We start from the raw sequence: 24,260 nt of genomic DNA on the forward strand, positions 1-24,260 counted from the left end.
CTTTAGGTAATAACAACTAATCAAACAAAAGCTCCGACACATTTTGAACAAGAGTACTTCTAGAGATACTTCAAAATTTACTATAATGCCTTACAAAAAAAAATGTGACAGTGTCGTGTGGCACTACCACATCAACAAATATAAAACTAAACTGACCATGTACATCTGCCACCCCAAGGCCGTTCTAATTAAGCAAATCCCACGACTGGAGTTAGCCCAAATCTCATGCCTTGATGGCCGGATCACAGGAGTACATAAAAGATCCACCAAGCTATTATGTGGAGAGCCCACTGCACTGCACCATGAACATGGGTCTTTGTCCCTCGAGGATGGCCAACCAACCCACCATATTGAGGCCATCCAACCAACACACGTTACACACCACCTCGCCGAACTTTGCAGGAGGGTGCATACCACGATGAAGGTGCTTATTGCATCACCACAGTTTACTGTGCAATTTATTAAGCATCAAACCTAGTTCGCAACTAAGGGGGTCGTGACCACAAGAACAGGCCAATGACTATGGAGATGTTTATTAAGTAATTGTGTAATGGAATATTTATTTGAATAGTAGTAAGAAATGATTGATGTGATATAAAATTTGAGAATGTTATATAGAAAAGTGAAAAAGTTTTGTTTTGTAGTGGAGTTTTTTATTTGAATAATAAAAAAAATTTATTGATGTGATGTTAAAAATGTAAAAAAGTTGAAATGTTTTTTATTTGATTTTTTTGAGAGAAGTGAAAAGGGAATTAGAAATTTTACATTTACTTGCCAAACAACTTCATATTCTAGTGCACAATGAATCTAATGAGATCTTTTCTACACCAATTTGAAATTGTTGCAACCATCATATCTGGCTCCATGTGGAGTAGTCATGACTGCCCCGATGGCTCATTAGGGATGATCACGACAAACCTCGATAGCTCATGCGGGATGTTCGTGTCCACCTTGATGGCTCAAGGAGGGTGCGACCACCCCCCGAGAGTTCGATGGGAGAGTACTGACCACCTATTTTGGTTGAATGGCCGGGGAACAACACTCAACACCCTCAAGTCGAACAGGGTAGTGAGTTCGACACAGGCTATAGGAAAACTAGTTCATTTGGACTACTATCCATAGAAGTTGAAGAGGATATAGTATTTAATTCTTCACGGGGGTTTAATTAGGTTTGGGTTGTAATAGTATCCATTGTATTCATTAAGTTTTAGGTAGTAAGAAATAATGTAATAGTAGAGTGTAATTATGTAAATAAAAGTAAATGAGGTTTTTAATATATAAGTGCTAAGGTATTGTTCTTACAATTATAATTCCGCTTCAATTCCATTCTTAAAGTTAAGTCATAATAGTAATGCCTCCAGGAAAAAAAAAAAAGAAAAAAAAAAGGGGTTTGGGTCGACGTTCTCCACGAGGAGGTAGACACGACTACCTAATTTACTATGTTTATTGTATTAATCTCTGTTTGAAGGACTTACTATGGCTATATAAACAATCGATGACACTTAATGTCATTTTGTGATGTTATGAATTTATTTACTATTTGATTAGTACATGTCTTAAGATCGATATGATTCAAACTGGGTACGTACGTATGTGTTTGTGCTTACTACCGACTTAATTATGAAACGAATGTGATGTTTATGGAAATATGTGATGGTATTTATTTAGATGGTGTGGTTAATGTTACCTGATGATGTTAGTTTACAAAAATAATAATAATAATAATAATATAGCCAATTTTCGATGCAATCATGATTAAGGTTACAATAGTAGTGCTCTTGATTATTAAAAGATCAAATAATTTGAGGGCGTTACATATATGATTGTTTCTTCACATTCAATTCAATCAAATTTTGCCCTCAAGAGGTAGTTCAATTGGCTGGGGACCACACCTCAAAAAGCGGAGGTCACTAGTTTGAATCTCTCATCCCCTCTTGTGTGAACTCGTCAAAAATTAAAAAAAAAAAATTCAATCAAATTTTTTGCCATGTACAATTTTTCTAATTTATGTGACTGTCAAATTGTCTACCTCAACATTTTTCATCAATCACATTAGTAATAACTTCATTCGACAAATTTAGACGGATTGCACTAAAAGCCATGGCATGAATCTCTTCCCATTTATCATTGTTCATCTTCTTGGATTTCTTTGCCTTTCCCAATAATGTTTTTGTTTAATCAAAAGATTTTTCATCATTCTTTGCCTAAGAAAGAAGTTGTTCCTTACATTAAACGTCTCCGCTTCATACTTGGTGCTCGCTATATTTATTGTAATCATCAATCTGAATACTAAACCTTAACTTTGATAGCAATTATCGTACAATAGACTACAATTACGGTAAATGTTACAAAACATTTTCACAAAGGAACAAGCCCAATACACTAAAATTTTACTATCCCATGCACAAAAAAGATTTTTCCCCAAAATAAAAGTACAAACTTCTCTTTTGTTGAGAAATTTGGTGCAGCCGGCTTTCTCACATTCTCTCTTACTTTTGCACTGTCTCAGTTTTTTGTTATTGTGCGGCGCACCTCAAAGAAGAAGAAAAAATATTCTTTTATAAGTGTGAGAGAAGTCGACTCACACGTTCATTTTTACTATCACATTATCTCAATTTTTGGCTCTAGTACAAAATAGGCCCAAATTTTATTTTGTTTTTTGGTTAATTTTTTATTTTTGAAAATCACTATTCCTTTCTTGTGGCAATTGCAAATTGTATTATTCTTCCAACAAAAAACCTTCAACAAGAACAATTGAGAATACTGCAACTAACAAAACCAGTCATCGTCAACACTCCTTCAGGTATTTCTCCCTCTCTCTCTCTCTCTCTCTCACTCTAACAAAATGTGCATTCTACAAAATTCACAGCCTCAGTACATCAGGACTCCATCCGGCTTTGGTAAGTTTTCAATCAGTTCGGCTTATCTTACACTTATTCAATCTTACCAGCCAGTTTGCTGCCCTAATGCCACTTTGGCCTTTTGGAAATCCCTATGGAAGCTCAATCTCATTGATAGGCTTATAAACTTTCTCTGGAAAATTGCTTGAAATATTATTCCTACAAAGACCCGCTTACATGCCATCTTTCCATCCTCTATCTTGACTGAATGCCCGCTTTGCAAATCAGCAATGGATTCTCTTTAGCATTTATGCTTCAGCTGTACATTTGTCCGAATAGCGGGGTGCAATTCTTTTGTTGTATTTGTTACAAACATTATTTCTTTTTTAAAATATTTAAAACATATTACCGTTTCTCAAAATGTTTATAAGTTTTTATGAAAAAGAAAAATCAATTTTATAATTTGGTCTTAAAGTATTTTGACCGTTTATTTTTTTCTTCTTGAAGAATTATGATGTTTAGTCATAAAATCTTAAAATATAACCGTTTAGTGTTTACATATTATTAAATCTTGCTTTGACCGTTTGGTCATTAAGATGCATTAACATTTTAAATGGTTTTTGACTACTAATATTTTAAACGTTTTTTTTACCATGAGTCATTAAATTCATTGATTTTTATATATATATATATCACCGCCTCACTTGTTTATAAATTGGAGTTCACCAAAGAGCACTAGGCACGATATTTTTTATTCTAACCTCTTACGCATAGTGTATGTGTTTGTTGTCATTTGCCAAAAACTTGTTTCAAAACATAAAGCTATATATTATAATATTAGCTTATCTACAAAATATTCTGAAGTCATTCATCCACTTTGATCAAAAAGTTGTTCTATTTGATTTTCGTTCTTAAAAGTGTCTTTGACGAAGATAGACACCATAGTCTAATCCTGAGAGGTTGCGTGATCTTATGTGGTTTTACCAAGATAAAGCATTTCTGATGTTTTTTCTTTTAATGCTCTTCAAGTCTCACAGCATATCAACAAGGTTTCTATGGAACATTTCACTACTTGGAATCAAGCCCCAACTCTAATGGAACGCTGGCTTCCCCCTATAAATCCTGGTTATAAAATCAATTTTGATATAACTATCCGGGATACTTTCTGATCAGCACAAGCAGCGGTTTGTAGAAATCACCAATGTCATATTATTCATAAATTAGTCTAACATGTCTTCCAAATTCTAGTGAAGCCTTAGCAGCGTGTCTAGCTGCTTCTCTCGCTCACTCTCTCAATTTTGAGAATTTTATTATTGAATGTGACTTTTAAGTGGTTATTCTTTCTCTACAACATCCTAAGAATCCCTATGACTGGGACATTTCTTCTATTATCTATGGTATCATTGGCTCTCTTCCTGGCTTCCATTTCTTTGAGTGCTAAAAAAGTTAATAGAAATGTAAACTTCTGTACCTATTTAGTAGCACACTGGGCCGCAGAAAGATCTTTTTCTAGTAGCATTTCTACTGCTCCTCCCACGCCCTCAATCCCAATTGTAAGTAAAAAAGATCCACCTATTAGATTATTAGGTATTTAGTTTCTTTTGCTTTAAGCTTGTTAGTTGTTTTTTTGTTGTTCGATGTACTTAAAAAATAAAACTAAATAAATAAATAAAACATGTAGAAGATTCAGCTTCTCAAACGGCTCCGTGTTCGCAGCCATGACTATGAACTCAGAAATACTCCTTACAAAAAACAAACTCATATCAATAAAATAAAACAAAATTGACCCAAAAAGCAAATATAAAACGTTGGTCAAGCACCTTACTATTTCATTGGCGCCCTTCATGAGTTGCTCGTAGTGGGGACTTGTTGATTAAGATCCAGTCTTGTGATTGTGAGCTGTGAATTGGCCAAAGAGGAAAAAGGGGCTACGGTTTTTGCCGAGACGAAAATGGGGAAAACACAGATTAGGGTTTAATAGGAAGCAAGAGCAGCTGCTAGAAGTATCGTAGACGCTGAATTCTTCCATATCTTTTTCCCTTTCCCTTAAAAGCTGGTACGCAGAGGATGACGATCCAGAACAAAAGTACCTCTTGAAAACAAACGGCGAAAGTGTTGAACTAACGGCCAAACGTTTTGCCTTACATCGCACGACGTCGTTTGCTATTATTGAATCTGGTCCATTTATTTTCTAACAGCAGATGTGCTGTGATTTTTTAACAGGAAGCCGGATCCATAGTAATAAACCCCTCACCCACGGGAGCCGGATCAAATGGATCCTTACCAGCTAATATAGAGGTATAGAATTCGTTCATCAAAATAATTAATAAAATAAAAATATTACATATATTAATAAATAAATTCTACATCATTTTAATAAGGTTCTTTTTAAAAAAATTTAAGCATAAATAGTAATTTTTTATTTTTAATATATAATATTTTTCATGCACAAAACAATTTAAATTCAAAAAATTTCAAAATCTATAATTTTAAAGAAATAGTAAATCCGTGCTGCTCAGTGCTCTGTTAGCCAAGGACTGCCTCGATTTCCCAAACAGCAAGCATCCAAATCCCGCAGGAAAAAGCGATCAAACAAAGTCCAAAAGGCCAAAGTTGGCCTCCTAAAGTCGTGCCATCGACATGATTACTCCAAGTTTAAATCTTCGTCACTGCATACGCATGTGATGTCTATAATTTTTCTTAAATTTAAAGAAAAAATGTAAAATAATTTATATGTTTACCTATTTACAAAGTAAGGTGAGTGTAAGAGCATTCTCATTTAATTATGTATATTTTAATTTAAAATAATTAATTAAAATTCACTTTATCTAGTTTAGTTAATAAATCTTAAAAGGTATTCTTCATCTAATAATTTAAATTTTTTATATTTTATTAAAATAAGTATTTTTACAATTAAATAATCTTTTAATTATAAAAAAAGAAAAAAAAGAAGACAAAATATGAAATAAAAACAAAAGGCCAAAGAAAAACAATAAAATAATTTTAGATATGTGAATAGAGTTGCACTATTCACAAATGGATCTACTCAATGGATCTACTCTAGCTTTTGTTTAGATAATCTAATGGAGTGAATTTTTTAGGTTTTTATTATTTATTCTAGCCTAAGGTAAAAATAGATAATCGGATGTGAATGCTCTAAGAGACCGTTTATAAAATCTACTTAACCGGATAAGTAGTTGGACAACTCAATTTTTATTTTTGGCAGGTGAGTCTCATAAGTAGTCTCTTACAATCACCTAAAATATACTTTTTTAAAAATGTATAATTTTAAAAATTAAATTACAATTTTAAAGGCGAACAACGTTTTTAAATTACGCTATTAAATCGCAAATACAAAACGACCTTAAAATCAGTGCACCAGCGTGAATATATTTGGAGGAAGTACCCCTTAAGCTTCAATGTGGACATTACTTTGATGGAAGTGTGAAAAGAAGAGAAGGCCCACTGCATCAAAGCGGGCTTTAATTGGAAAGCCGAGGGCTTTGGTTCCCCCTGGCCTCTCCATCAATCTCTGTCGTGCCAACTGGCGAACTCCCAAAATAATTCGCATGATTCAAGACCATACGTTTGTCCACTTGAAACACTTTCTGCTGCAATGTCATAATAATAGAGGGCATGCAATCCTTTGTCGGCAAAATTACTCTAGATGGGTGAGAACTAAGCCCAATACTTTTGGATAGAAATTTTCATTCATTTTGAGGCCCGAATTGATTAGGCCATAAATGTAAGAGAACTGTCTCTTGTTATATGATATATATATATATATATATATATATATATATATATATATATATATATAGTATTCAATACAATCTAGTCTTTAATATATTTCTACTCTCTCTTCCGCTCTTTCTCTCTTTCACATATATTCTCTATTTCATAATTTATTTTAACATGGTATTAGAGCTTATTTTGATCCCTCTTTTCGATTTATTTTTGCCTATTTTGTTGTGATCTGTGGCTCAATTCATTGCCGAAACTTGGCACAATATGGTTTGGCCATTCATAGGATTAATAGCTAATTTCTGTTTCCGACCATCATTGGAAGTTGCGGTTTGGCCCCTAATGGGATTAACAGATATTCTTTCAGCCTTTTGGCACAATGTGGTTTGGCCCTTCACAGGATTGACAGTTAGTTACCGTTCTCCGACCATCATTGTCAATTGCGGCTTAGCCCCTAACGGGATTAACGGCTTGTCTTCGTTCTCTGGCGGTCACTTTCAGCCTTTCTCGCTGGCATCGTTTTAATCCAACCATTAACTTCGGCTGCATTTAAATCTGGCTAATAATTTCAAACTCAAGGTTCCAGAATCTTCCACCTTGAGTTTGAGGGGGGATGTTCGAATATATTATTGCCTTTCTTATTAGGATTGTTAGAATATATTATTGTCTTTCCTATTATAATTTATTCCATATCTTAATTACTCTAAGGTTTTTTTGTCACTACTCATAGCCTCTCTATATATAGAGGTCTCTTGTAATATGATATATATATATATATATATATATATATATATATATATATATATATATATATATATATATATATATATTTCCGCTCTCTCTTCCGCTCCTTCTTTCTTTCACATATATTCTCTATTTCATATATTTATTTTAACATAAACAATAAAATCATTTACGTGCTTCTCTTAATACGAGATACATGAAGTTCACGGGTGAAGCGATCACAAAGCATTTCCCTGATGGAATATAGGGGATGTTTGGAAAAGATTGTTGAGTTGAATATTTTTTTTTTTTTTTTTTTTTTTAGTAGTAGTAAAAAGTAATTGATGTAATATAAAGTCAAAAGAATTTGTATAAAAAAGTAAAAAAAAATTTGTATGTAGTTAGGGTTAGCAATTTTTGACACGACTCTCAAATCCGACACGAACACGACACAAAGTTATAGGATTAAGGTTTAGACTAAATGAGTTAGGAGTTGACCCGTTTACAACACGATTATAAATGGCTTGATCTGCTAACCCGTTTGATTTTCGAGTCACCCGCCAACTTGAGAGTTGACGGGTCAACACATATACTAATTATTATTTTTTTAAAAAAATGCTTGTGTTTCCTTCCATCTTGTGGACCTGGATCAACGAATTGCTGCCTGGCCTCCCAGATCCCGCTAAGAGATGTGAGAAAAGAAATACTTTCTCGATAAGCTTGGTGAAAAAGTGCTCTACCTAGACTGCGGACGTGCTTTTTCCTACTTTGTTTTTCCTTGAGGTGTTCTTGATTGGTAAATGGTAATAACCAGTGTCATTTTCTACTCCGACTTTTCTTTCGCTCCTAGTTCTTTTCTTTTTTCCCTTTCTGCTAGAAAATTTCTATTGTGAATCTGTCATCAGGTGGCCGGCCATCATTTTACGGTTATCGGTTATTGGCTAAAATCGATAATCGTAACCAGGGTAGCCGGTTGACCAAAATCGCCAACCGGCTTCAATAACTGGTTGGCCAAAATCGGCTCCGGTAATCGTGGTAGCCGGTTGGTTTATATATTTTTTATTCTTTTTCATTTTTGTTTTCAATATTTAATTTAATATATATATATATATATATATATATATATATATATATATATATATATATATATATATATATATATATATATATATATATATATATATATATATATATATATATATATATATATATATATATATATATATATATATATATGTTTTTGATTTTATAGAATTTTAAGAATTTTATAATTTTATGAATGATATTTTTGTCATTATAGGACATTGACACTGTTTGGTAATTCATGAAAGACATTGAGACAATTAATAATTAGGAGTACATTAAAAATTGAATGATTGTTTAAAGAGATATGTGAATTTTTTATTTTTTATTTTTTTTTATAATTATTGTCTTTATGCTTTTCTAGATAAGAATAGTGATGGATTTGACTTTTTCAGTATGGTTAGTCATTAATTTTTCATAATCACGTTATGAGAAAATAGGATTCAAGATTGGGATTGAGAAATGCTATAGGTACTTACAAACCTTTACAAATGGAGATTTACAAACTGAGGTAGAGTCTATGTAGCATTTTGACATCATTCTTTTTTTCTTTTTTCTTTTTTTAAAAAAATCATTGTTCTTTCTAGAAAGCACCGAGGCTCTCTGTCGCCGGATCTCTGTGGCCATGGCCGTTCTCCCCTCTCGCCAGCCCAAGAAATCCAGCACGCCGGCCGTTATCCCCTCTCCTGAGCTCCAGTCGCGGCCGTCCATGGCCTTTGGGAATGGACGCGCCTCTGATCCGAAGCCCCTCCCGAGTGGGTTGCCGACCTGATCCCCTCGCCCTTTACCATCTATGTCAACGCTTTCACCGGAGAGGGTGGCAGATGCGCGCGACAAGGCCGGCTCGGTGGATGGTGGCGAGGCACAGATCAGCGACATGGGCTTTTGTAGTGCTTCCGGCATCCTTTGTCGTGGGTCGACGCCACAGGGAGGTGGCGCAGAGGTTGGTAGCTCCACGATCTGGATAATGCCGGTGGAGTGGTGCTTTGGATTTGGATTTTCGGTTGGGGGTGGGTTTGTTTCTGGGTATTTGAGTGGATGGGTATTTTGGCAGTTGCAATTTGCTGTCTTCTGGTGGGTTAGGTGCTTGTGTCTTCCGATGGGGTGGGTTTCTTGCAATAGGCTGGACTGTGGGAGCATGGAGATGGTGGGTTTCCGGCCGGTGTGCTTAGTTCAACCGAACTCCATCCTATTTGTCTATGTTTTTTAATTGATGAAACACCAATCTTACTGGAATCTTACGTGTTTAAGTTTTTTAATTGATAAAATGCCACATAGACTCCACCTTAGTTTGTAAACCTCTTTTTGTAAAGGTTTGTAAGTACCTCTAGCATTTCTCATTGGGATTTGTTACAATTTGATAAACGATTTGCAACCCAAGATGAGGCCCACTACCTGAGCAAGTATTTAAAAAGCTCGAGTCCCAACAATTTCAATGCCTTGCAACACAATCCATCTGCCCCAATTAATAAGGAATTATTGCATTTCAAGGAGACTAAAAAATCAGATCCCCAACAATTTATTTAAAATTATAGAGCTCATTGGTTTATGCGATTTTTTTTTATATTATATTCTACTATTTTTATTATATTCAAAATTGTGAATAATGAGAAAATTTGTTTTCTGAAATTATGTTTGGATGGTATGGAGAATCTGAAACAAATTAGAAAAAAGTTGGATAAAAATTGACTAGAATTTTAATTAAAAAAATAACCCAAACATATTTTTGAAAAATAATAAAATATAATAAAAAAACAAGTGTTACCAAACATGCCCATAATTTCTTGTTTCAACTGCATAAAAAATGCTACCTATTAAAAATAGGACATGTTACCCTCCTCTTTTGAAACAGTCACAGTGAGAACCCCATTGTGCATCGAGCCTCGCATCGTCAGGGACCTCGAACCTGCTCATGAACTTGCAGCTCTCGACGCTCACCTGGATCACTTCGTCATCTTAGAGCTCTACCAACACGTCGTCGTTCATGAACCCCGAAAGAGATGACGTAGCGAAACGCAATAGAATGATTGAGAAGCTGTGTTCTCAATTCACAAATTCAACAAATGCGTTGAAGGAGAAACCTGTATTCTTATTGATAATCAAAATTGTCTCTTCCAATACAATTTTTTCAAACTTATAGTAAAAATCCTACGGCTACAAAAAGAAATAAAATCTTCTAAGACTGGAAATAAAACAAATAAGCATAATATGGAAATACTTGATGCCAAAAGATATTTTCAAATTAATAAAAATACTTAGTGCCAAAGGAAAACCATATTAGGGAAAAATATAATAACTATAATACTATTTGACGACTAAGAAAATATAACTATGGGGATTTTCTAAAAGAGGATTCAGGAGATTTCTCAATAGTCTCTTATTTCCTTCTTGGTCTTTAACTTGTTGCTAGTTGACAAATCAGAAAATCTTCTAGCCTTATTATTTGGAAATCTTCTAGTTGTATTGGTCGGGACAATCGAGTCGCATTAATCAAGCTCAGGATACTCTAGCCGTCTCAGCCTCAGGATACTCTAGTCGTCTCGGCCTCGAGATACTATAGCCGTCTCGACCTCGGAATACTCTAGTCGTCTTGGCCTCAAGATACGCTTGTCGTCTCGGCCTCGGACGGTCCTACATCAGGCTCCTTCACTTTAGAAAAACTTGTCCATGAGTTTCCGATCATGTATTGAGGCTTATCTGGGGGATGGGACTTGAGCAATTCACCAATGTTGATCTTCTTTGTCCATCGAAACGGTACACACTTATTCCCCTTCAATCTACTATTGGCTTCAAATGGGAATTGGAATTATTGCCTCTACATCAGCATTGTGTTACTTTTCAAAGGAACTTTGGCCTTGACAAGTTTGTATTTGGACAGCATCCGCGACGTCTTTTTCTGCTTCCATTTAACCCTCCAATCAGCAAAGTGAGAAAGACGTCCTAGCCTCCTTCACACCATTGGTAAACCATGTATGGCCAAAGGACACATGGTTTGTTTTTTGTCTCTTTGTTGTGGTGCGAGTGACAATTGCTGCAAAACACAAGTGACATGATCATCTTTATTAGATTTGGAAAACTCACATCCAACATAATCACCATGTTTTTTAGTGTGAATCACATTATCTTCTCCACTCGGATCTACATTCTCTTTTGTCGCAATTATGATGACGGTGTCCTTTTGCATTTTGGCCTCCTTGCCCCTTCTGTGGCACTTCCTCTAAAATTTTCTTCTTATCGGTTTTCTTTTATTTTCCGCTATCTTTAATGGGAACCGCTACCTCCTCCACTGCAATTATTATTGGGGGTGCGCAGGTGGGGCTATTGTCATTAGCGCTCTTGCTTTGAGGTGGTTCAATTGGGTAGGTTGGGAAGTAGCTGCTGCTTCTGCCTCCCAGAACTCGGTTGGTAGGCGATAATTGTCACTAAGATAGTGGTGAATGCATGGGTTGCTACTGGCCTTGTTCCCGAGCTGGATGATTGTGATAGCATGAATTTCTACCCCAATCGCAACTCCTTCTTCATGGTAGAATTAACAGCTTGTGGTGTAGGACCACGACCAACAACTGGTCGGCCATGAGCCATCTCGTCGACGCAATTCCAATTGTGATAATGATGCCTTTTGCTACCAAGCCCAAGCCAAGCGATGTTTTGTTGCATCTTCTGCATCTCGTGTTCAATACGTTCAAACCGCTAATCATGAGTATGGACAACTGCCCAAAGGGCCTACACTCCACATTCTTCATCGTCAGAGTGGTTACTTACGTTTCCGTCATTTGCCATCAAACCAGGATGGTCAAGGCTCTGATACCAGTTGACGTAGCGAAAAGCGATAAACTTGATTGAAAAGTTGTGTTCTCAATTCACAAATTCAACAAACACGTTGAAGGAGAAAACTATATTCTTATTGATAATCAAAATTATCTCTTCCAATACAATTATTCCAAACTTATAGTAAAAACCCTTCGACTATGAAAGGAAATAAAATCCTCTAAAAAACAAATAAGCATAATATGAAAATACTTGATGTCAAAGGAAAACCATATTAGGAAAAATATAACAACTATAATACCAATTGACGACTAAGAAAATATAAATATAGGGATTTTATAAAAGATGAATCAGGAGGTTTGTCAACAGTCTTTTTTTTTTTTTTCCTTTCTTGGTCTTTAACTTGTTGGCAGTTGACAAATCAGAAAATCTTCTAGCCTTATTATTTGAAAATCCTTATTATTCGGAAATCTTTTAGTTGTATTGGTCGAGACAATCGAGCCGCATTAATCGAGCTCAGAATACTCTAGCCGTCTCGGCCTCGGGATACTCTAGCCATCTCAGCCTCGAAATACTCTAGTCATCTTGGCCTCGGGATACTCTAACCGTCTCGACCTCGGGATGCTCTACATTAAGAGAAGCCTTCAGCACGTGGGCTCTTCGGGTCTCCCTCCAGTCGACCCTGGTATTCAGCGAGGTTCATAATAGGGAGTGAGGAAAGAGCGTGGAAAGTGGAAGGGAAAGGCAAATCGCTGAATGGGTCCCAAAGGTGGTTCTCTCGGAAGCTCAGGCCAGGAAGGTGCCCAGCCTCTGGAGGAGGGGTTGGACACACTGCGCTCTTGCTCATTGTACGGGACGATTGACATCTTTGCCAAATTACCCACAGATTTGAGAGTTCAGTTTGGGATTTCAGTGTTTGCTTAACGCACCTTCGCGTATTTCTACTTTCTAGCACTTTCGCCTAGTGTAGGCAGGCTTTTGAAGCCCTGAGAAGCCACCCAACGATCCAATGGGCTTTAGACGTTTTTTTCTTTTCTTTCTAGAAAGAGAAGGCTACTAGCTCTTCTCCTCATTAATCATATATATATATATATATATATATAGAGTAATGATTCACTATCACCTAAATATACAATTTTTCACCATCTTGTCTATGTGGCAAGGTGATCACCTACCTTAATTTATTTTTAAAAAATAAAAAAACTCAAAAAGTAGTGGGGGACCACCTTGCCACATAGGTAAGGTGGTGAAAAGTTGTATATTTGGGTGGCATTGAATCATTATTCATATATATATATCATATTGACTCGTGTTTTAAGTGGATTATTCTTTTAATTTTTAAAAGTGGTTAATGTAATAACCACATAAAATAGGCTATGTCAACTAGCCTAACAATGGATGTAAAAAAAAAAAAATGTATATTTCGAATAGGGATGGAATCCTACAATTCTCCAATTCCTGAAATCAGGCAGAAAGATGTGAGAGGGTCCTAATGAGCACAGAATAGTAAAAGCTTTATGTTCGAGCATATATAGGCTCATTTGCTGAGCAAACTACTTGAACAAATGAGCCCATGCTCGCCCCTACAATTTTCTCTACTCCTGCGCTTTGAAAAAGAATGTAAGGGATTTAAAATAAGAGTGAGGAGTAATTCTAATTTCTATATATCATTTTTTTTTATATATCCACCAAAGCTAATGTGGTGTGATCTCCCACCAAAGAAACTCATTTTCAAGCACAAAATGTTATTGTAGGCCACGCCACATCAAAAATTGAGGGAATAAAAGGTGAATAAAATGATAGTACATAGAAATTAATCGTGATGATCTTATGAGGAATAGAAAATAAGTTTAGGATTCAAGGTCCAAGACTCAGTCAAATTAAAGGCCCAATGTTACATGAACCCAAAAGGCCCCAAAGGAGGGTAAAATATGGGATCTCTCTCCTCTTAGAAACTCATGAAGTCCTCTCTAAGAAGAATTCTCTCCCCCATTTCTCCCACTTTCAGTCAAAAATATTGACTTGACTGCATGTCGGAAGCTCCCAACTTGGCCACAAGCTGTTGCCACTCCAGTAGTTCCCTTCTTGTTCATCCCAATCCCAACTTGCGAAATTTGATATCATCATATTCAAACACAAATCTTTATACTCATTTATCCAAATTATATTCTCAACTTTGGGTTTTTCGTGTTAATTACTATAACTAAATTTTGGCTAAAAGAACATCAATTTTCAGACCAGGCAGCAGTTGGCTGCATAAATCAAGGGATATTGCCGTTATTGGTATATCAAGGGATATAGCCATTACTTGTTTCCTTATTTTCTTCCCTCATGTAATCTTAGCATATCTCCTAAGATCTCTCTTTGTAATCGATCAATAAATTGGATAGAAGAATCATGTGCATTGTATTTTTGTTCCTGACATATAAAGTCTTGGTTTAAACTTAGGGTGCCGTTGACTTTGTTAGAAATTTGAAATGCAGACACTAATTGAAGGTTTAAATCAAAAGATATATTCTTCTTGTATGCATAACGATATCAGTATTTGTCTGAGCATTTAATATCGATCACAACCCGTCTTGCTGCAACCTTTGCCTCTATCTCTACTTTGGGGTCTACATCTCAAATTCAAACTGATTTACATGTTTTCTATTGAATACGCCTTTCAGCTTAATCTTAGGCCCTGGCTTACCTTTTGTGGACGAAAGAGACGAAGGTAGTTCGGCATGTAACCTACATCTAAGTTAAAATTTGAAGAAAAAAAAAACATATTTAATCCGTAAGTTTTTATCTTATTTGAATTTAGTCATTGAGTTTTTAATTTCAAGAATATGGTCCTTATATTTTGCACAAATTTTAAATAGGCTCATCTGTCATTTTTCTTTTCTCAAAATTAATAGTTTGTCATATTTTATGTGTGTCTCAGTTGATACATCAGCGTACATATCAGCACCTAATATCAATGTCACATCATTAAGCACCAAGTCATCCATAGAAAAAAAAAGAAAAAAAAAAAAAAAAAAAAAGATCAAACTTTAGAAACAAATAAACCTTCTTCTTCGTCATCCTAATCTTCTAGATTTGTAACATTAGATGGAAAATCGTTAACTTTGATATTGACATTGACATTGTATTGAGTGCTAACATAAACCCTACAATGTCAAATGAAAACACATATGACAAATGATATTGACGATAAAATAATATAGGAATCAATTTAAAACTTTTGACAAACTTAAGAACCTTATTTTTTAAATTAAAAACTTAATAACTAAATCCAAAACAATTAATAACTTAGGAGCTAAATATATTTTTCCCTTGCAACTTTATAATCCAAAATTGCTTTGATTTCCCCAAACGGCAGCATCCAAAATTCTAAATCCCGCCAGGAAAAAGCGAGCAAACATAAGCCAAAAGTTGGCCTACTTTTATTCGTGGAATCAGTACGATTACTCCAAGAACTATAGACCTTCGTCATTGCATACGCATGTGACATGTCTAAGATTTTTCTTCAATTTAAAGGTGCAAACTCTGTGTTTGCGTGTGTCTTGAAAGGATTTACGCAAGGTTGATTTCAACAGCAGCAAAAAGCTTTGCTTTGATGACTTTCGAATATATATTAAGACATGTACAGCACACTATTATATAATATTAGTATACAAGAGAGAAAAGAATAAAGTAGCATTTGCTAGGGACACGCGTGGGAATCTTGTCGAACAGCAGTGGGTTGTGGTGCAGTATGGGCACTTGAGGTAAACTAACATTTGTTAGGTACACGCATGGGAATCTTGTCTAACAGCAACGTGTCTATGTGATTTGCTGGAGTGATTGGTGGGGTATATTCTAACAGCCCCCCGCAAGCTGAAGGGGGTACGGAGACAACCTTAAGCTTGTTTCGGAGGAAGCAAAATCGGGCAGAAGTGAGTCCTTTGGTGAAGACATCGGCCAGTTGGTCATGAGTAGAGATGAATTTAACAAGAATATCTTTATTAACCACCTTCTCACGAACGAAATGATAGTCGACTTCGATGTGCTTGGTGCGGGCATGATAGACGGGGTTGGAGGCGAGAGCAAGAGCTCCAATGTTGTCACACCAGATTGTAGGAGGAACGGGGAGTGAGATGCGGAGATCCTTGAGTAACATGCGAAGCCAATAAACTTCAGTGGTGACAACAGCCAGGGCGCGATATTCAGCTTCCGTGCTAGAGCGAGCCACGACGGGTTGTTTCTTGGCACACCAAGAGACAAGGCAGGGACCGAGGAAGACTCCAAATCCGGTTGTGGAGCGTCTACTGTCCGGATCACCAGCCCAATCGAAGTCACAGAACGCTTCGAGAGTAAGGGAACCTTTGCGGAACAAGAGGCCATGATCAACACTGCCTTTGAGGTAGCGTAACACGCGCTTGGCAGCAACCCAGTGGTCTGAGGTAGGGGAATGCATGAACTGACATAATTGATTGACGGAGTAGGCAATGTCAGGTCGAGTAATGGTGCAGTATTGTAGAGCACCCACAACTTGACGATAGGTGGTAGTATCCGGATCAGATAGAGGATCACCGATGGAAGCCGAGAGTTTAGAGCCAGAGATGGAAGGAGCACTGTAAGGTTTAGCGCCAGCCATGGAGGAATTATGGAGAAGGTCGATGATATATTTGGATTGCCGAATGTGGAGGCCAGTGGAATCACGATGAGCTTGCATGCCAAGGAAAAAGCCAAGATCTCCAAGGTCCTTCATAGCGAAGACCGATTGTAGCTGCTTGATAATGGAGTGTAGGACAGTGGTGTCGGTACCTGTGATCAAAATATCATCAACATATACCAAAAGATATAAGGTAACAGAAGAGTGAAAATATATAAATAGTGAAGTGTCAACAGAGGAAGAGTGAAAGCCAAGCTCAAATAGAGCTTGAGACAACCGGGTGAACCAGGCCCTAGGAGCTTGTTTGAGGCCGTAGATGGCCTTGTGTAATTTGCAGACATGGTGGGGATGAGCAGCGTCAACAAAGCCCCGAGGCTGTTCCATAAAAACGTCTTCGGTTAAGTGTCCATGGAGGAAGGCATTTGACACATCCAGCTGACGGATACACCAATTGAAGTGGACAGCAAGAGCAAGGACTACACGGATGGTGGTGGATTTGATGACAGGGCTAAATGTTTCAGTAAAATCAACCCCACTTCTTTGATCAAAACCTTTGGCAACTAACCGAGCTTTGAACCGCTCAACGGAACCGTCTTGCTTACGTTTGACCTTGTAAACCCATTTGTTTCGAACAATGTTCTGATTCCGGGGTCGCGGGCATAGGGACCAAGTACCGTTAGCAAGGAGGGCATCAAACTCAAGGCCCATGGTAGCTCTCCATTCCGGGGATGTGACAGCTTGGGTGTAACAGGAGGGTTCAATTGGGCTGACCACACTGGTTAAGGCTCGAAGAGGATGACGGGTGGAGTAAAAGAGCTTATAGCTAGAGAAGTCTTTTGGACGTAGAGAACCAGTTTGAAACCTGGTGACCATAGTATGGGGGGGAGGAGGAGTGGGAGCCAAACAAACAGGGGAAGGTAGAGCAGGGGGAGTTATAACAGGAGAGGTAACTAAAGGCATGGAGGAAGAAGAGTCATTAGAAGTGGGAGAGCAAGTGGTAGCAGTGGAGGGAGGGGAAAGTGGAGGAATGGGAGAGGGGGTGACACGGTGTGAGGGTGAAGAAGGAGAAGTAGGATCAACAGAGGAAGTGGAAGCCAGGCTAGGTTCAGATGAGGTGGGATTGGCTTGGAGGCCTGGAGGGATAGTATCTGCAAGAATTAAAATGGGGCTCAGAACAGGGGAGGAGGTAGCAGGGGAATGGTTGGGAGCGGGTATTTTGGCAGGGAATGTGGATTCGTCAAAGACAACATGGCGGGTGATGAACACTTTGTTGGAGATGGGGTCAAGACACCGATACCCCTTGTAGTTCATGCCATAGCCCAAAAAGATACACCTTTTGCTGCGAAACATCAACTTGTGAGAAGCATAAGGACGTAACAGAGGAAAACATAAACAGCCAAAGGAGCGAAGTAAAGAATAATCAGGTATTTGCTGAAATAACATAAAGTAAGGAGAGCAATGATTTAATAATGGTGTAGGTAAACGATTAATTAAAAATGTAGCAGTAAGAAATGATTCTACCCAAAAAGACTGTGGAAGGCCAGATTGGGCAAGCAAAGAGAGGCCCATCTCCACAACATGGCGGTGTTTACGTTCTGCAAGTCCATTCTGTTGAGCCGTGTAGGGGCAGCTAATGCGATGAAAAATACCATTGGTCTCTAAAAAGGAGGTGAATTGTTTGGAAAGAAACTCACCACCCCCATCGGACTGCAATTGCTTAATCTGAGTAGAGAATTGATTTTCTACTAAAGATTTAAATTTCATAAAAGAAGTAAAGACATCAGATTTTTGAGAAAGAGGATACAACCATGAGTATCTAGAAAAATCATCAATAAAAATTACATAATATCGAAAACCACTTAACGAGACAACCGGGGAGCACCATACATCGGTGTGAATTAATTGAAGTGGTGCAGTGGATACTCGGGTAGAGGATGGGAAGGGGAGTTGTTTGCTTTTAGCAAGGTGACAGGGTTCACACACTTCTTTGTTGGAGAGAGACCCGGTGAAAGGTAAGTGATGTTTATTCAAAATATCATTAACTGTGGAAGCTGAGGGGTGACCAAGGCGAGAATGCCACACACGAACTGAAGTCTTGACACCAAGCAAGGCACTGAATAGCCGAGTTTTGGGGAGGGTGACCTTGGAGGTGTTGATGGGATAGAGGCCTCCTTCACTTTTGCCCTCCAGGAGGGTGAGACCCGTGAGATTGTCCTTAATAAAAAAATGAGAGTCAGTTAGTATAAAGAAACACTTATTATCTTTACAAAATTGATTAATAGACAAGAGATTGGCAAGGGCCTGAGGACAATGAAACACACGAGACATGTTTAACTTTGCAGTCGGAGTAGTAAAGGAGAAGGAGCCAGTGTTAGTGATTTGCAAACCTGAGCCATTGCCTACTGCAATGGTGTCAGAACCGGTGTATGGTTCACGGAGGTGGAGATTCTCGAGGGCAGGAGTCAAATGGTGATTAGCACCACTGTCTGCATACCATGTAGAGTCATCCGGCTGGGCAGAATTTGTAGCAACCATGGCTGCTAGGTGGGCAGGTGGATGGCGTCCTTGGAAAGCATAATCCATTCGGTGAAAGCAATCCAAGGCACGATGACTTGTTTTCCCGCATATTTGGCAGGGAGACCGGAAGGCAGGAGAAGACTGATTGCTGGATGGGCGGTTGGAGGACAGTGGACGAGAAGGAGCCCGTGGCGGAGTCGAGAGAAGGCCAGTCTGAGAGGAAAATCTGCTGGAGTATCCTCGAGGAGTGGTGTTGATGCGAGGTGGAGGCCGGTACTTCCTGTGTGAAGAGGTGGGACCGGATTTGTGAGAGAGCAAGGCCACAGACGTGTCGGGACCAACAAAGTGATGTTGGTTTTCAATTAGCTGTTCAACGGACAGTAGTTCAGTATGAAAGTCTTCGAAGGTGAGGGCAGAGTCCCTGGTAGCAAGAGAAAGAGAGACCACGAAGGGATTGAAGGATGAGTTCAAACCACCAATGATATAGGTGATTAGCTCATCATCGTCAACAGCCTTTCCGACCGTAGCAAGTTGATGAGCCAAGAGCTGGGCAGAAGTAACGTATTCTGTACAAGACTTAGAGCCTTGTTGGAGAGTTTGTAGTTGTCTTCGAAGTTGAGCAATTCTGGTGCGAGAAGGAGAGGCAAACTTGGTTGCCAGGAACTTCCAGACTTGGTGGGAGGTATGGAGACCATAGATCGTAGATAAAACACTCTCAGCAAGAGTGATATTTATCCAACTAAGTATAAATTGATCCTTCTTAACCCAAAGAGAATAAGCTGGATTCAGGGAAGGTTCTTCCTTGTCAGATGCAGGGGGAAGAAATTGCGGTGGGCACGGTTCGGTTCCATCAACGATACCCATTAAATCATGGCTTTTGAGAATGGGAACTATTGTAAAAGACCATGTGATGTAGTTGGGACCCTCAAGTTTGAGGGAAATCAGAGGAGTAAGATTGGGAAAGACATAGGAGGCAACGGTGGTGGATGAGGAAGCCATAAGATCGAGAGAGAAGAAGAAAAAAAAATAGCGTGAGCTTTAGAGAGCTTTGATACCATGAAAGGATTTACGCAAGGTTGATTTCAACAGCAGCAAAAAGCTTTGCTTTGATGACTTTCGAATATATATTAAGACATGTACAACACACTATTATATAATATTAGTATACAAGAGAGAAAAGAATAAAGTAGCATTTGCTAGGGACACGCGTGGGAATCTTGTCGAACAGCAGTGGGTTGTGGTGCAGTATGGGCACTTGAGGTAAACTAACATTTGTTAGGTACACGCATGGGAATCTTGTCTAACAGCAACGTGTCTATGTGATTTGCTGGAGTGATTGGTGGGGTATATTCTAACAGCCCCCCGCAAGCTGAAGGGGGTACGGAGACAACCTTAAGCTTGTATCGGAGGAAGCAAAATCGGGCAGAAGTGAGTCCTTTGGTGAAGACATCGGCCAGTTGGTCATGAGTAGAGATGAATTTAACAAGAATATCTTTATTAACCACCTTCTCACGAACGAAATGATAGTCGACTTCGATGTGCTTGGTGCGGGCATGATAGACGGGGTTGGAGGCGAGAGCAAGAGCTTAATGCCAAATGCAAAGCTCGTTTCCGAGAATGCTTGGCTGAAGTAATGAGGCAACAGGGCTCCGACGATGGAATCGCCTGCATTATCTATGATGAATTCATGTACTTCTCTGAAGAAACGACAAAGGATCTGAATCTTCCAGGCATCATCTTAAGTACAGCTAGTGCTTCCTATTTTATTGCTCGTACTGCCCTTATCCAACTCAAGACAGAAGGCCAAATTCCCTTCCCAGGTTTTATATATATATTCGGTATTCAAAATAGAAAAGGAGAAAATAACATATATACTAATATACATGGTCTGTCTCTATGGACATGCACGGTCATAACGGAAAAACATTAGGCCTCTATTTTTGCAGATGATTTTATTTTAATAGAAAGTATACCGTGTGAACTAAGGGAGGGATTGGGGAAGATTGCTCTGATCCTCGCAATCTCAACCTACAGAAAAGATGCACCCCCAACGTTTTTCTTTTGGAATATGATATGTTTACAACTTCTATACAACTTTTTTTAAAATCAACAACTTTTTTTTAAAATCAATTATTAAGTATATAGGATACACATATAGAAAAATAGATTCAATGACTTGTTTGAAAAAAAAAAAAAACAGTGATTGTTAGAAATGTAAATATCTCACCACTATCTTCATAGCACTACCAATCCTTTCTTTTTACAAAGGATGATCCAAGGAGGGAATGATAATATCATTTTAGCATCGTATGACAGTGATATGATATTAGTGTGGTATATAGTATTACTCATATTTAAATCACCAATTATCCTAAAAGTTAAAATAAAGTAAATTGGAGTTTAAATTCAAAACTTCTACTTTGGTACCTAGTTAAACAACTAGTTATTCCATACGTTATAGCCAATCAAACTAATCATTCATTTTCTGGATTACAGAATTTCGATCGAAAGATCCAGTTCCGGAGTTTTATCCACTCAGGTTCAAGGATCTGCCTATTTTGGAAAAATTAGAGACTTTTTGCAACTAGTGAGTAAAGCTTCGAACATTAGATCATCTTCAGCCATTATTTATAATACAATTGACTGCCTTGAAAATTCATCATTGGCAAAGATTGAACAGCAATGTCAAATTCCAATCTTCCCTGTAGGCCCAATGCATAGGATTTCCTCGGCCTCCTCTAGCAGCTTACTGGAAGAGGACACTAGCTGCATGGCATGGCTTGATAAGCAAAATTTTAACTCAGTCATTTATGTAAGCTTGGGAAGCCTAGCACTCATGGACGTCAAAGAACTTGTTGAAATGGGTTGGGGGCTAGCGAATAGTCAACAACCTTTCTTGTGGGTGGTTCAGTCAGGCTCAGTTCGTAGTGCTGAATGGATTGAGATACTGCCCAAAAGTTTAAAAGAAAACATTAGCGAAAGAGGTTACATTGTGAAATGGGCACCTCAAAAGGAAGTTCTGGCGCATGGTGCAGTGGGAGGGTTTTTGAGCCATTGTAGATGGAATTCAACGCTGGAGAGTATTTGTGAAGGAGTTCCAATGATATACAAACCGTGTTTTGGGGACCAGAAAATGAATGTAAGGTATGTGAGCCACGTATGGAATGTAGGCCTGGAATTGGAGAGTGAGTTGGAGAGAGGTAAGATAGAGAGAGTTGTGAGAAGGCTTATGGTGGATGAAGAAGGGAAGGAAATGCAGAAAAGGGGCAAGAATTTGAAGGAGAGAGTCGAACTATGCACTAAAAAAGGTGGTTCTTCCAATAGCTCCTTGAACAAGCTTATAGAGATGATCATGTCATTTTAATTTCACATATGATTTGATCAAAACTTTTTTTTATTCTTTTTTTCTTTTGATCAAGTTTAACTGTATATTCAATGTGTTAAACTTGTTGAGGTGCTCCAATTGATCTATATTTTCTTCCATCTGTAAATTATATAGTTGTTTCTTCATATACAACTTATTCGTTAAATTCTTCGTTATATATCAACTCTCTAATTTATGCAAAATTGACTCTGCTTTTTTCCCATTAATCACATTGTGAATGACTTCATCTAACAAATTAAGAAGGATTGCACCGACAACCTTCACATCCATCTCTTCCTACTCATTATCGTTAACTTTTAGGGTTTCTTCACCTTTCCCAACATTAATGCCTTATATACTCCTTCCTGAATCAAAATATCTTTCATCCTCTTCTACCAAAGAGATAAGTTATTCTTTCCATTGAACTTCTTAATTTCATATTTAGTGCTAGCTAGCCATATTTACCATAATCGTCATTTTAAATACCAAACCTTAACTCTGATACCACTTATTGTACAAAATACCATAATTACGATAAATAAAACAAACATAAACACAGGAACACTAAAATCATTTACGTAGTTCTCTCGATATGAAGCAATTCACTATTAAAGATGGAATATAAAATAGCAAAGAAAAAAAGCATTCTAAACTACTCAAAATCCTAATACACCAAAATATTACTATCACACATGAGTACAAACAGCTCGTCTCTCTGTTTTTTTCTCTCTCAGGGTAACATGACCTCTTCTTTCTCTTGTTTTACTTTGCTACGGTGTTTCTCTCTTTCAGTCTCACTGTGTGGCACTGCTTCATTTTTTTTTTCTTTTCTGAATCACTCTTTGATTCTGTGAAAAAACGAAAAGATCTCTTGTATAAGAGTCTAAGTCGGCCACTTTAAATCCAAACAGGAAAAAAAAAGATAACTTGAGGCCCCAACTTCTTTATGTGACAGTTACAAACGGCAACAAATCTCACCTTGACTTGAATTTATTATAGTATATTTAAATTACCCTGAAATTAAAAATTTAATGAGAATTATATTGCTTTTGATAAAGATTAGATTACCTTGAATTTAGGAATTTGATGATATTGAATCAACCTAAATTAAGATATTTGATTAGGATTATGTTTCATCTGTCCTTTTGTATTGTAAACTTAAGAATATAATGTAGCTATTTAGACTTTATCCAAATCTCTTGACTCTATTTTCTTTTATTTCCGCTATTGCTTTTATGTTTTTATATCACTATGACTTTCTTCATAAGAGTACATTTGGATTACCCTGAAGGTTGAGATTTGATGAGAAGTGTATTATCTTTGATAAAGATTTGGTTACCTTAAATTTAGAGATTTAATGATATTGATCTAACACCCTAAATCAAGGGATTTGATTATGATTATATTTCGTCTGCAATCTTTTGTATTGAAACTAATCAAGCAACAAGAACATAATGTATCACGTGGACGTAGGTCATAGACCAAACTACATAAAATTTCTTGTCTCTATTTTATTATTTATGCACTTCATTTTTATTTCATTGTTGTTTTCTTTCATCCATCAATTATAATAATATGAATT

At 37.4% G+C, this 24,260-nt stretch overlaps 2 pseudogenes; one reads left to right on the forward strand and one right to left on the reverse strand.

The window, feature by feature from the left end:
- Positions 1 to 19,766: 19,766 nt before the first annotated feature.
- Positions 19,767 to 19,827, reverse strand: LOC133878725 (small nucleolar RNA Z247; annotated as a pseudogene).
- A 357-nt stretch (positions 19,828 to 20,184) lies between these two features.
- On the forward strand, positions 20,185 to 22,678 carry LOC133876908 (UDP-glycosyltransferase 76E1-like; annotated as a pseudogene).
- The last annotated feature ends 1,582 nt before the right edge of the window (positions 22,679 to 24,260 follow it).

The sequence above is a fragment of the Alnus glutinosa genome, chromosome 9, assembly GCF_958979055.1.
Source record: "Alnus glutinosa chromosome 9, dhAlnGlut1.1, whole genome shotgun sequence".
In the NCBI taxonomy this organism is placed as follows: domain Eukaryota; kingdom Viridiplantae; phylum Streptophyta; class Magnoliopsida; order Fagales; family Betulaceae; genus Alnus; species Alnus glutinosa.